The 15,383-nt window shown below is 33.9% G+C and overlaps 1 protein-coding gene and 1 pseudogene across 7 annotated transcripts in view; both read left to right on the top strand.

Moving 5' to 3' along the window:
- Positions 1-15,383, top strand: part of LOC145261088 (septin-5-like) — a 494,396-nt gene that overhangs the window by 249,969 nt on the left and 229,044 nt on the right. The gene's annotated exons all lie outside the window — the stretch shown is intronic.
- On the top strand, positions 1,065-1,202 carry LOC145261342 (U2 spliceosomal RNA; annotated as a pseudogene).

Below are 15,383 nucleotides of genomic sequence, written 5' to 3'. Positions count from 1 at the left end.
GAGCAAATAAATACCATCTGTTCCGGAAGATACTTCAAGCAAAGACCATATGTGTGGGCAACCTCACATACAAGACCTTGGTCAATGTAGGGGCAACCCTTCATACCAATTGTCACTATCCAACTCCCCTACTCCCCGGGGAGTTGGTCCCCATTTCCCCTTCACTCCTCACATTAAAAAACGGCCTTGTGCCTAATTTGCTCGGTGGGGGAGCAAATAAATACCATCTGTTCTTCAGATGCTGCACTTAAGATAATTTGTACCAGTCAATAGAGGGGAAACCCTCTATACTGGGACAATTATTATTTTTGGTAACCAGAGTGCCCCCTTTTTGCCTACTTTTAGGGGAGCTGGTTTTTACCTCACATTAAAAACGGCCTTGTGCCTAATTTGCTCAGTGGGGGAGCAAATAAATACCATCTGTTCTTCAGATGCTGCAGGCTATGACTGGCTATGACTAGCAAAGACCGGATGTGGGGGCAACCCCACATGCCTGACCATTAACCAGCTCCCATTTCCCACCTCTCGGGAGCTGGTCCCCTTTTTCCCTTCCCCCTCCCTTCACTCCTCACATTAAAAATCGGCCTTGTGCCTAATTTGCTCGGTGGGGGAGCAAATAAATACCATCTGTTCCGACAGATACTGCAAGCTATGACTAGCTAGGACTAGCTATGACTAGCAAAGACCAGATGTGGGGGCAACCCCACATGCCTGACCTTTAACCAGCTCCCATTTCCCACCTCTCGGGAGCTGGTCCCCCCTTTCCCTTCCCCCTCCCTTCACTCCTCACATTAAAAATCGGCCTTGTGCCTAATTTGCTTGGTGAGCGAGCAAATAAATACCATCTGTTCCGACAGATACTGCAAGCAAAGACCATATGTGGGGGTAACCCCACATATCAGACCTTGGTCAATGTAGGGATCACTCTACAGACCAACAGTTACTATCCAGCTTCCATTTCCCACATCTCGAGAGCTGGTCCCCTTTTCCCTCCCTCTCCCTCTCTCTCTCCACATTAAAAAACGGCCTTGTGCCTAATTTGCTCAGTGGGGGAGCAAATAAATACCCTTTTCTTGGCCTTTTGGCCAAGATCAAAGTGTAGTATCTGTTCTTACTACCTGTTGTACTTATGTTTGTAACTTTGTGATATAAAGTGGGGGATCACTTTTCTGTGTTAACTTAATGTAAAATGATCACCCATTTTACAACCAGTCAGTCTCAAAGCCATTCAAGTCATTCTCCAGATCATTCAAGTTGTTCTTGAAGGATTCCAGTTATTTTTTAAGCATTCAAGTCATTCTTAAGGTCATTCAATTCATCCTTAAGTTCATTAAGGTCATTCTAAGTCATTTACTTTTTATTTATTTAAGTCATTTCAGCCCATTTTTCGGTCATTTTTGTTTATCTTTAAGAATTTCATGTCAATTCTACATTCACGCATTCATTCATTACACGAGAGCACGCGACTAATGGCTATCGGTCTTGTTTTTTTTTGTTGTTTTTTTTTTTGCCAAATTTAATAAACGCTTGAACTGTTACTTTTATGTCTTCTCTCTCCCACCCGGGCAACGCCAGGTAGTCGTACATAAAATTTGATAGATTGGCCATCAAAATATAATTATAAATCCAGATTTCCCTTTCATCAATAATGAATATGGCCAATTTTAATTGGCAGAAGAAAATCACATCTGCTCATTATAATGCATGAAATAAGTAATGAAAATATTTATGTATGTTGAGCGTTGGTATATACAAGCACAGTATATATATATATATATATATATATATATATATATATATATATATATATATGTATGTCATCCACATACAGTACTGTTTCGCTGTATCCCAGCTCATCAGTGCGGCTAGACAGGCAACTACCTCAAGCAAGGATCGCAACCAAACCGCTCTTACGACAGTCAAAGCTTCAAACCATTACGCTATTTAGTAGCTGCCGTGTGGGTAGTGAATTAACAATGTTTTGACATCGTCCGAATACCTAAGCTCGATTTGTTTACACAAAGAGCATCGCTTAATACGCTAATGGTATATCGTGTATCACTTCCCAATATGCTCAACTCAAGATAAGGAGTATTATAGTCATCCACATACAGTATTGTTTTGCTGTATCACAGCTCATCATATATATATATATATATATATATGACTACTTCATTTAATCACATAAATTAATATACGAAAATATAATTTTATGCATAAATTTTTAGTACTTACTTCAACAGTGCTCAATACATAACGATTTCTCACGAGAATGAAACGCGGAATGTTCTTTGTAGCTTAATTGCCATATATATTTTTATAAGTTCCTATATATATATATATATATATATATGATTAATTCATTCAATCACATAAATTAATATACGAAGATATAATTTTATGCATAAATGTTTTAGTATTTACTTCAACAGTGCTCAATACATAGGTAGAGCTAGGTAGTAAGTTATGCAAATATATATTACTACAACGAAAGAATATTTACCCTTTCCATAAGCACACAAAGATAAAGGGATGAACCGGAGGTCAACTGTGCCTTTGTTTTGCAAGTGCCTGCCCATTGGCTGATTAGGATGGGTGCGGTAGCTACTAGAAAGCTGATTGGCTAACAAAAAACTCAATAGCATGTGTGTATATATAAACGCGCGACGACCACAACTTTTCGCATAAGCCTGACGAATTCTCACGAGGATAAAACGCGTCATATCCTGTGTAGCTTAATTACCATATATTTTCATGACTTACTAATTATATATATATATATGTATATATATATATATATATATATATATATATATATATATATATAAGCTGAAATATTATTCGCGGTTTGTTTATGTATATATTATTTAACAATTTATAACTACAATAAATTGCTACTATTTGGGGCCATGTCTGGGAAAGATTAACAAGATATTTGTTTATGTTACATTTACACTTCTGCATATCAGTACAGCCAGGGAAACAGACAGCAGGAAGGGAATTCCAAAGTCTAGCTTTTCGAGGGAAGAAACTATTAGAATAGAAAGCTTTCTGGCATTTAGGGACATCAACAGTGAAGGGATGAGATCTTATTGCTAAGCGGGTTTGTCGGGGATATGTACGTCGAGGGGGTACAAGTGAAACGAGTTCATCAGAACACATTCCATCAAAATATTTGTAAAACAGGCACAGTAATAGGACCTTGCGGCGATGGGACAGAGGTTGGAGCTTAGTTGACAAAGTGGAACCTATTAAGTTGAAACTCTTTTTGGATCCTATCCAAGAGAGAGAGAGACTAGTGGTAAATGCACCAGCCCAGATGTGGCAACAATACTCCATATATGGGCGAATGGTGGCCTTGTAATTGAACAGGATACTCTCAGGCGTGAGTAGTCGATAGAGGGAACCCACCTTCTTTGCAATGTCCTCTATGTATTTGTTCCAGCTCATATGGCCCGCAAATGTTAGGCCGAGGAGTTTGAAGGTAGAATTCTTAGGTAGAGTGCTATTTGTCATGGATATAGAAGGTTGGAATTAATGAATTAACATGTTCAAAGAAATCAAGGCAAAAAACAACTAGTGCACGCTCGTTTCAGAGACGATATTGTGTTTATTTAGACATGATGTGCTGATGAGGTAATTAATATATGTGGTGACCTGGAAGTATACTGCTAGCCTATAGAGTTAAGGTTGGCTTTGTGACTTTGTGACTCTGGGCAAGCAATAGTTATCACTTTCTACGTTGATGATTGTCTAAACATGAAACACTAGTGTCCGTAGGTATAAAATTATTAACATTTATTTTGAAAAGATATATATATAATATATATATATATATATATATATATATATATATATATAGAGAGAGAGAGAGAGAGAGAGAGAGAGAGAGAGAAAAAATCTTACTCTATATATACTAGTGATATGAAGATTCTAATATTTTCCCTGATTCCGATACAATTAGCAATTCCTATTCTTTATAAATCTCTAAGTATTTAACTACTAGCAGGGGGTACTTAGCGTTGCCCGGGTGTTTGGAGGTGGGTGTGTGTGTTAAAAAGAGGTGTAAAAGAAAAGAAAGAATTTTGGTCGGATTGAACCCCGAAGCCTTGACGCGAAGGTGGAAACGAAAGAGGAAAAAAAGCCAGTCACCTAACTATCTGTGCCACGATATTGAAGAACTGATAAGGGCCTTATATGAAAGTTTATGAAGCGAAATGAGCAGGTGTGAGGAAGTCTGCCCTATTTTTGCACTGCAAGCCAAAGCATTCGCGGACATATTGATTCTTACAGGTTTTGGCAGTGAACTCTCACCAGAAAAAATGTAGGAATGTCCGGTTATCGAGGAAGCGTAAGGGTAATAGGCCTATAGTACACCTCAGATAATGTGCTGCAGTTTGTGCACATTACATTTGCATGAAATGTCTTGAGTTTAAATCCTATTAAAGTCAAACTCAGAGGGTAAAAATGACTTCATTTTATTTATATAGAGATAAAATGTTAAATGTGCATATATTTTCTCAAACGTCAAAATACACATGTTGAGGGCAGGGCGGCCTGTGGATCTTAATTTTACTGGAAGTTAAAAATCAATCAATATATTAATACGATAGCGTGTGTTATTTTCTGTATCGCGCTTACATCTTTTTTCTTCCGAGTGACTGTCATTTAATTGTTATGACCTTCCATTTCTTGTAATAAATAATTTTACCAAGAATTCTCAATAAGTTTGGGTTTCGATTCCAGCTGATGCACCCAAGTCATATGGATATATTTTTTTTTATTTTTGAAATCACAACTTTATAATAATCGAGAAAAAAATGCCTCTAAATAATATCTACGAAATCTGCATAAATTAAAATATCATATTTAAACGTATTTTACGACCGGGCTACGCCGGGCGTCAATGCTAGCTTGGAGAAATACTTTTGCAGTTTTAACAAAAGAGCTACAATAATATCAGAGCGTCTCCATTTACAATGAACATCCACAGAATGCCAACTTCAATATATTACATATGAAAGCGTCTGCTGGGGAATTTCCACAGGTCCCGCTAGTAAATATTTATTTTGTTAGTACTCACAAAAGTGAAAGATTTTGTTAAAAACAAAATTAAATTAAAGAAAAAAAATTAAATTAAAAAAATCGTTTTTAGCCTAGGCACAAAAATTCCCGATTCCGATACCCAAAAAAGTTCCGATACCGATTTATCCTCCGAACACAAATATGCACGTGAAGTTATTCACGGAATTGTGAAAGTTCACGGTATTGTCGAACGACACATGAGGATTTGTATTCAAACAATCAGATGGGAAAGCTTTTTGTAGGTGAAGCTCTTCAGTCGTGAATGTGGAGCAGATGAAGAAATGTTCTCAAGTATTTTCGTTGGGAAAATAACGGTAAGAATAGAAGCAAAAAAAAAAAAATCCCACGGTCTTTGAAGAGTTCGATGCTTTGACGGCAGGTGGCGGGCAGGTCGACTGAATTAAATAACGCGGTGGCAGGGAGGTGGGTCAGTTCGTGTTTATAAGACTGGCGTGAATAAATCTCATGGATGCCCCCACTCTCTCTACCACTCACCTCTCTCTCTACCACTCACCTCTCTCTCTCTCTACCACTCACCTCTCTCTCTCTCTACCACTCACCTCTCTCTCTCTCTCTCTCTCTCTCATATATATATATATATATATATATATATATATATATATATATATATATATATAAAGCTGAACGTGTGTGTGTGTGTGTGTGTGTGTGTGTGTGTGTGTGTGTGTGTGTGTGTGCCTGGTCACGAATAGGCTTCTATATGGTTGACTATTGTCAAAAACTGATTACATATAATGATAGATGTATCTCAAGACAGAGAAATGGGTATGTTTGATCTGGCAGAACGGTGGTTCATTTAAATTGTGGGGTCTGCGTTCACGCCTGGTCCACAAAGTATGGAAATAAAAAATTAACAAATTAAAAAAAAAATGTTTACAAATGTTTTTGATATAGATGAACATAAGAATACTTTGATAAGTATGCTTTAACTTAAATAGAGATAGTATGGTACAATTGTGGGGTCTGCGTTCACGCCCGCCCTCCATAGAATGGAAATAGGCACAAACATTAATAAAGACTTTTCATATTTATCTGCGTAAGTATACTTTGATAATCATGTTTCAGTTTGAGGAAATATGGTATAATAAAATTATGGAGTGTTCGTTCGCGCCTGACCTCCATAGAATGTAAATATGTCACAAAGTTTAACAAGGTTTTTTAATATAGATCCACAGAATATTGTGATAAGTGTTTCAGTGTGTACAGGTATGGTATAATAAATTATGGGGTCTATCTATTTTATTTTTACTTTCATCATATTTTGCTTTGGTTTTAATGCCCCCAAATTCAACCCAAATTTACAACCCTTCCTTTTCATAACCTATCATACTTTCATAAATCAGAGTCCATTTTCTGTAGGCTCTTTTTGAACCCAGTCAACGATGGGTACTTTTGCTAGTGTATATATATAAAACTCGGCAACTATTCACATCAGACAGTGACTAAGATCAGTCTCTCACTCACTCTGTCTGTCTGATTCTCTTTCTCTATTTCATTCTCTCTCTCTCTCTCTCTCTCTCTCTCTCTCTCTCTATATATATATATATATATATATATATATATATATATATATATATATATATATATATATATATATATATATATATATATATATATAATGCTCCCTATCTTAAGTTGAGCATTTTGGAAGTGAGCGTATGAAGCGATGTTCTTTGTGTAAGCAAATTGAGCTTAGGTACTTTGGACAATGTCAAAATATTGTTAATTCACTACCCGCATAGCAGCAACCGTATAGCGCAACAGTTAAAAGCTCCAACTGTCGTTTGGGCGATCGAGTTTCGATCCTGGGTTGAGGTAGTTGCTTGTCTAGCTGCACTTATGAGCTGCGAAACAGTATGTGGATGACTATAAATACTCGGCAACTAATCACATCCTCGATATTAGTCTCTGTCTCTCTCTCTCTCTCTCTCTCTCTCTCTCTCTCTCTCTCTCTATCTATCTATCTATCTATCTATCTATATCTTTATTTATATAATCATTGTGCCTTTTCTTCTAAACTCGCATTTCTCTCTTTTCCTTTCGTACAATAATTGTATTTTCTATTCAGCTTTCTTCTTCTCCTTTCACCCCATTCACTCTTCTTCACTGATCCCTTTTTTCTGCTCGGAATTATTTAACGAGCGGGGGGGGGGGCTAAAAGAAATCGATAATCACACTCTGTGATTTACATGAGCAACAAGTCTGGAATAGTGTTCACAATGTACATACTAAATATGCGGCGCCATTGTCGGCTGCCTCTGCGTTTGCGCATGCTCTACCAAGCACTCCCTCCCCCCCCATCTTCACTACCTCTTATGACCGCCATGTTCGTATGGAACAGCCGTCAACACTCATCTCAACAACGAGTAAATTGTCCATCACGAAACAATGTGTTTCTCTCTGATCCTCCTCGAAAAACAAGTCTTATGATTGCGAGTGTTTTCATTCTCAACACTTTAAAATTGTTCAATCAAAACAAATTCGACGTTTACATCAAATTATTTATTCTCCTTCGGGCATTCCGTACCTGTTTATTTTCTCTGGCCAACACAAAAGCGCTTGTCCAATACAAATAAACGCGTCAAGTTGCCGCCAATAACAACTATGAACGGACAAAAAGTGATAATAATAAGATGTACAATAAAATTCAATAACTGTACTATAGGTACCTCCAACGCGCACCACAGTTTTAATCCCTGCTGTATGTAACACGATGTAACTGTAATTTAATTTAATATTATCATCCTAACATTTTTACCATTTAAAAGAAGAAACTTCAAATAAACTAATATTTTTTGTAATTTTTACAGCATACAAAAATAATCGTGTTTACATTATCGACGCTTTAAAACAACGTTCCTATGTACTGACATTTTTGAAGCCGTAGGCCTACTCATGTTTAAAAAAATCTAACAAAAATCAATTAATCAAATTTTCCTGAAATTTTCGATATTTATTCATTATTGAATAAACTTACATAATAAAAGTAGGTTTTGTTAAATATATTAGAGGAAATATTTTTTAGGTGTTCTACCCCCCCCCCATTTCATGTTACGAAAACTAAACAAAATAAATGTGGGTCGATAAAAATTTCAATATTTTTTAAAGCTGAAAAGATCAAATTAAAAAAGTTTATATATATATATATATATATATATATATATATATATATATATAAAGCTGAACGTCTGTGTGTGTGTCTGGTCACGAATAGGCTCCTATATGGTTGACTATTATAGAAAACTGATCACATATAATGATAGAAGATGTATTGAGACACAGGAATGGGCATGTTTGATCTGGCATAACGATGATTCATTAAAATTGTGGGGTCTTCGTACGCGCCTGGTCCACAAAGTATGGAAATAAAAAATTTAAAAATGAAAAAAAAAAAAACGTTTACAAGTGTTTTTATATAGTTGTGCATAATAATACTTTGATAAGTATGTTTTAACTTAAATAGGGATGGTATAATAAAATTGTGGGGTCTGCATTCGCGCCTGGTCTCCATAGAATGGAAATAGGCACAAACTTTAATAAAGACTTTTCATATCTATCTGTGTAAGGATAGTTTGATAATTGTTTTAGTTTGAAGAAATATTGTATAATAAAATTATGGGGTGTTCGTTCGCGCCTGACCCCCATAGAATGGAAATATGTCACAAAGTTTAACAAGGTTTTTAATATAGATCCACAGAATATTGTGATAAGTGTTTCAGTGTGAACAGGTATGGTATAATAAATTATGGTGTTTATCCATTTTATTTTTACTTTCATCATATTTTGCTTCAACCCTTCCTTTTCATAACCTATCATACTTTCATAAATCAGAGTCCATTTTCTCTGGGCTGTTTTTGAACCCAGTCAACAACGGGTACTTTTGCTAGTATATATATATATATATATATATATATATATATATATATATATATATATATATAATGTATATATAATGTATATATATATAATCCCTTTTTATTTCACGTACCTTCAAGTTGTAAATAAAATTGATATGAAATCAATCTTATGCTTAAAAAACACTTTTTCTTGATAATTTTTTTCTCTGTAATATAATTATTTGAATTACAACAACAAAAAATACAAAATCCTTAAAAATAATTATTTTTAAAAGCTTTAAATTATATTAAATTCAAATATTCCGCGATATGAAGTTTAGATAAAGATTTTCTTATAACAGGTTTCCAATACTAAAAACATACATTCATATAATAGAATATATGACTCTTGAGATAATAAAAACTGTAAATCCAAAATCGACCTAAAACATTTTGTTTTTATTCTTTAAAATGGTAGAGGGTGATCTTTATTTTCTGGCGCTTTTTTCCAGAAAAGTACGGAGGCCTGTAAGCAGCATTATCATTATACATAAGTGTCAACAGAAGACGTTAAAATTAATTTTATTTTATTAATTCTCGTCTGTGTAGTTCGTTAAAAAATCTATTTGTTTTACAATGGAAATATGAAAATCCGATAACAAAAAAAAACGTCACTTCCATTAACACCAACCAATGCCTATCCGTAGAAATTGACTCAGAAAATAGTAAACACGAAATGGTGACGTTGTTGTTATTGTGTAAAACGCTAACGTTTTACACGCGGCTGTGGTGTTGTTTACTGTACAATCTCTCTTATCTTTATATATTCATTGGTAGAATACCTGTCCCAGGACGGGTAAAATATATAATGATATTGAACTTCATATCTATAATCCTTCCTCCAATTTTTTATCAAAATGTATTACGTGATTTTGATTTTAGAAAATGTATAAAATTTCAAACTTAGGCTTAAGCGGTCTTAAGAAGAAGTTAAAATTCAAGGAATTTTGCTTGATTGGTGTTTAATAAACTATCAATCAAATGAAATGCAGATCTGAAATATTTGACTTTTCAAACGGAAAGTTGTCTGCTATAATACGCCGGCCACCTGTAAGGGTCTTCTTTTTTTTTTTTTTTTTTTTTAAATCGAAACTGAAATTTAGGGAAATATTAATTAAATGATGTTTAATATTTATTATAAAATTTCATAAAACTCGAAGGCATATGAATTTTTACGAACGACATCTGCCTCTTCCTTTATCTCCTTTGCATAAACTAAATTGAACTAAATATAGCTCACATTTGGATCACTTAAATTAGCAGCTGCGTTCTAAAATTCATAATGATCGGTTAATTAGTTCAGAAGAAATAAATAGACCAGTAAACTCAAATAGGCCCTTTTCTTGCGCAATATCGAAATGTTTACTTCCGGGTTGAATTGTGTGTTTTTAAACCATAGGCATCACATGACTATTAATTTTGTATTTGTATTGCATTATTTATATACTTTTGCGCGGCGTTGTCCGGTTGTCGTAAAATGCGCTTAAATACGATATTTTAATTTCTACATATTTTGAATTTATTTATATAGAGATATGCACTAATTTAATGTTTGTCGCATGTTATCACCTTCTATCCCCCTTTTTAATAAATAGGATCTCCCGATCACCAAAGATGCAATGCAAAATAAAAATAAAAAAAATCGCCTTTAGACCGTATGTGAAACTAAATTATACCTTCTTGGCCTTCTGGCTAGGATTTAAGAGTAGTATCTGTTCTGTCTAAAGATGGTATAATGATATTATTGGGTTTCCGTTCGCGCCCGGCGTCCATACAATAGAAATAGGTCACAGACTCCTATAAGGATATTGGAGATAAACCGTAATAACTAGATATATTCTGATTTTACATTAAACAGATTACTTAGAAAAATACTTTTACAGTTTTAACAAAATGGCTACAGTAATATCGCGGGGTCTTCATTCATGCTGAACGTCCACAGAATTCCCAGCGACAATATATTACATATGAAAGATGCCGCTGTGGAATTTCCACGTGACCCGTTAGGTATTATTATTTGGTACTTTTTTATATATACTTTGTCAATGGTCTTTAATTTTCTTTTTTCTGCAATTTCGTCATTTGTTTATTTCATTTTTTTTTTTTAAAGAATTTTATTCATGTCATTGTCGCAAACAAGTTTCTTTTTCAATTAAATCAACCAGCAATTGTGGATGTTTTCGTTTGACAAGTTTGCAGACGACAATTTGCACCTAATTTGCTCAGAAAACAACAACAGCAACAACAATCTCGCTTTAATCGTGAGTGATTACATCATCTTTGAGTAGAGACACATTATAAATGATGAAGAAAGGTGATTCTTCAAGAGGACATGTTAGGATGCGGGCGGATGGGATGGGGGAATCTAAATACCGGGACTCTGAGACATTTTCATTTTTTTTTCTCCTTTATTTTCTTTGGTTTATTATTATTATTATTATTATTATTATTATTATTATTATTATTATTATTTATTTTTATAAATTTTCTTTTCAGAATAAACACACACACGCGTAAAAAAAAAAATTGAAAAATAGCATGAAATGCAATTAGACAATTCAGTAAATTGACGTTAAAAATGATGCAAAAAATACAACAGGAAAAACATTTTTTTTTCTTTCAAACAGGAAGACAAAAACAAATTGGGGGAGGAGCGTCAGGCTATGATCAAAGCGTAGTACGTGTGCTAGACGCGAGTACAAGTATGTGCACAAGACTACGTATTATGTGATTTTTAGAAAGTGTTGAGAGGGTTTTACTAACCTGCTTCTGTATTGCCATTATATATATATATATATAATATAATATATATATATATATATATATATATATATATATATATAATATATAATATATATATATAATATATAATATATATATATAATATATATATATATATTATATATTGAACTTCTTTTAGTATATATATGTCATGAGTTCGATCCTGACCTGTGCTGACGAAGGCTAAAAAGCCAGAAACACGTGTGTCCATAGGTATACTTTTATGAACATAAAAACATTTAATAATAATAATAATATGTAATATATATATAATATATATATATAATATATATATTATATATATATATACATACATATTATTATTATTATTATTATTATTAAATGTTTTTACGTTCATAAAAGTATACCTATGGACACACGTGTTTCTGGCTTTTTAGCCTTCGTCAGCACAGGTCAGGATCGAACTCATGACATATATATACTAAAAGAAGTTCAATAAAAAGTATGTGCCCCTTCCCCGAGCATGACGCGCAGGGTGCTTAGTTCCGTTGGATCCCAACGTGATTAAATTAGCCCCTTAATCAGCTGAGTGAATGAGTTCTGTCCCCACGTTTTTATGTGAGCAAAGGCGTAGCCAGCTGTTATTTCAGTACTTTTTCTCCCCCTCCTCGGAGAAGTCGATCGAAAAAATTTCTCCCTAATTTAAACCGCCAATACGGCAGCCAGACTTAGACAGGCAGGCATTTGCCTTGTCGTAAATAATTTGCCTGCTAATGGGGAAATTATTTACTGCTTGCGAATTTTGTAATTGAAAGACATGTTTAATTTTAGAAGAGTTTGTGGTGGGTAGCTAATCTGCAGACGTTCTGGAGATGAAAAGAAGTTTTCGGTGGATAGCTGATCTGTATAAGCCGTAGATCTTAAAATTTTGCAGGCAAAGAGCAAAGATCTTTTTCGTGTGAACACGAACAAATATGTGCGGGAATTCAAAATTATCCAATATTTTTGTGGAGCAATTTCGGTTTCTGATTGGTTGCGAGCAGAACGTGGATCCATTTGATTGGTCAGTTTTTATCGCCAGTGTATATAAGTAGAACCTTCCAATTTTCTTTAACATTCATTTAATAATAATAAAAAAATATTGCAACAAAACAATTTTCCCCTAATTAAAAGTGGCAGTAGGACAGCCAGAGATAGGCAGGCATTTGCTTCGTTGTAAATAATTTGCCTGCTAATGAGAGAATTATTTATTGCTTGCGAATAGATCTTGCCTGCCAGTTCACAATAACGCCTTAAAGTTTACCTACCTACAGGGGAATTTTGCAGGGTTAGATTTGTTTTGTTTCGTTCCGTTTAGTTCAAATTATTTACTAATTTATTTTCATTTTTGATACAAAAACGGTACAAAACTTTTTTTTCCGATGTAACGCAAAATATTCCCCTGTAAATATTATTCCTTTTTATCTATAAGAGAGAAAAGCTACTTTTACAATCGGATTCTTCTCGATTTTCGATACTTATCGGGTGATTTTCTGTACAAAACATATCTAAGAACACTGCCAGACATATAAATTACCTTTGCCTAAAATTTGCACAAGAGAGGTTCAGCCGCTTCGGAACCTATGAGAAAGGAACTCACGCACACACATACACACGCACAAAGTGATTTTTATACACTAATAGATATAAATAATACAGGTAAAGTTTACATACACTAAGGAAAAAATCCAGAGAATCTTTACTGGTGCGAAGATTTATTCATACAGACATTTTGCTACACATTATCAAAACATGTTTCAGTAACAGTTTTAGCAAATGTATTTTCTTTACAGCTAGATGTAGCTAAATATTTGTAAAAGTAAAAGTCTTGTATATATTTCCTCCAAATCTCTGGGCTTAATGAAGGGAAGAGTAAAACTTGCTGCTATTGTTTCAAATAATCTGAAATAATAGCAAGGGGAGACTTGATTCCACATATTTTTCATGTTATACCTCCCCTCTTTTGGAATTAGCGTACGATTATGAATATCTTCAGTATCAAATAATCCTTATACACTGTGAAATGTACTTTATGTATGAAAACCAAAAGGATGAGATATAACATGGGACATCTTTGGAATCAAGTCTCTACTTGCTGTTATTTCAGATCATTTTAACCCATAGCAGCAAGTTTTAGTTTCCCCTCCATCAAGGCTAGAAGTTTGAGGAAATATCAGATATTTTGTAATATATAATAAAAAATAGAATACAAATAACTATTATTGAAACGCTTTATGGCTGTAAAAGAGTGCCAAAATAGGTTCTGGATGTTTACAACGGAATTTTATTGCATATCATTCTTCTGACGTGCCCTCACATCCAGGTTGCATTTTTGAAATTCACCAGCTGTGACAATCAGGCTTTAGTAGAGTGTATTCCAATTCCTGCTGTAGCTGTTCATTTGAACCTTAAATCATAAAAATTGGTCGGTCGTCTCATAAGATGTATAGCAATAATATACTGGATTTTCAAGAGTCTACGACAATTCTCAATACCTGTACAAAAAAAGGTATCTCGCAAACCTGAATGAATTGAAAAATGTTAGTTTGCTTGAAACATTGAGTGTATTGTATAAAGAGTTTTTATTCTTTTAATATTTTGTAAAAGTTAAAGGCCGCAGCCAGAGCAGAATCCAAGAAGAAATTATGTATAAGCATTAAGATTAATGTTGTTTTTGTTAAACATTTCGAGTTAAAATCTATCCTGCATTATGAACGTAAACTTGAAAAGAAAATACGTATTATATACGTTTAGAAAGCCGCATTAAAAGTAGAAAATAAACAATATTTTACTTGTTTGAAATTAAAACAATTTCAGAATTTTTTCTTTTTTTCTCTAACTTAACAACGTGGCGAGAAAGAGGGGCGGGGAACAAAAAAAAAAATTCTGAAGATGGAGTTGCTCCGAAGTATATAAATTTCAAGCAAGTAAAATATTTGCTTATTTTCTGCGTTGTGATTTGACTTTCTAAACGCATATGATACGTATTTTCTTTTATTCAAATGTAATCAACGCTCATATAACGGAACTCAAACCACTTAGTAATAAATGAATTAATCATTTCGAGTTAAAATCCATTCACTATTATGCATATACACTTGAGAAAAAGAAAACGATTGAAACGTATCAACATTATGCGAATAAATGAAACCAAATAAAGACGACAAACGAATTTGGCTTGATGTCGTGTGATTTCGCTTATTCAGATAATATTGACAGATTTCAAAGTGCTCTTTTTCAAGTTTGCATGCGTAATACTAACTGGATTTTAAAACGAAATAAATTTTCCATTTAATAAACTATATATCTATAAAAGTGAGATTGTATCTGTGTGTGTGTCTGTGTGTGTACATTTTCCTTCCAAACTACTCTGTCAATTTTCAGTCTACAGACTCTAGATTTGATATAAGAGGTAGATTTGGGAAAATCTTTTTAATCGGTTTCCGGACAGAAATTTTGCTATCAAGGGGTCAAAATTCAACGATTTGACCTTTGAGAACTCTACCAAACTCCTCCGCCAATTTTGGGTCTAAACACTTGAATTTTAGATGTAGGTTACTTGGACATGGATCAAAGTTTTTACTTTGAGTCCAAAACAAT

The sequence above is a fragment of the Euprymna scolopes genome, chromosome 37, assembly GCF_053919585.1.
Source record: "Euprymna scolopes isolate OS-2025 chromosome 37, ASM5391958v1, whole genome shotgun sequence".
NCBI lineage: Eukaryota > Metazoa > Mollusca > Cephalopoda > Sepiida > Sepiolidae > Euprymna > Euprymna scolopes.
This window is presented reverse-complemented; position numbering and strand designations above follow the sequence as displayed.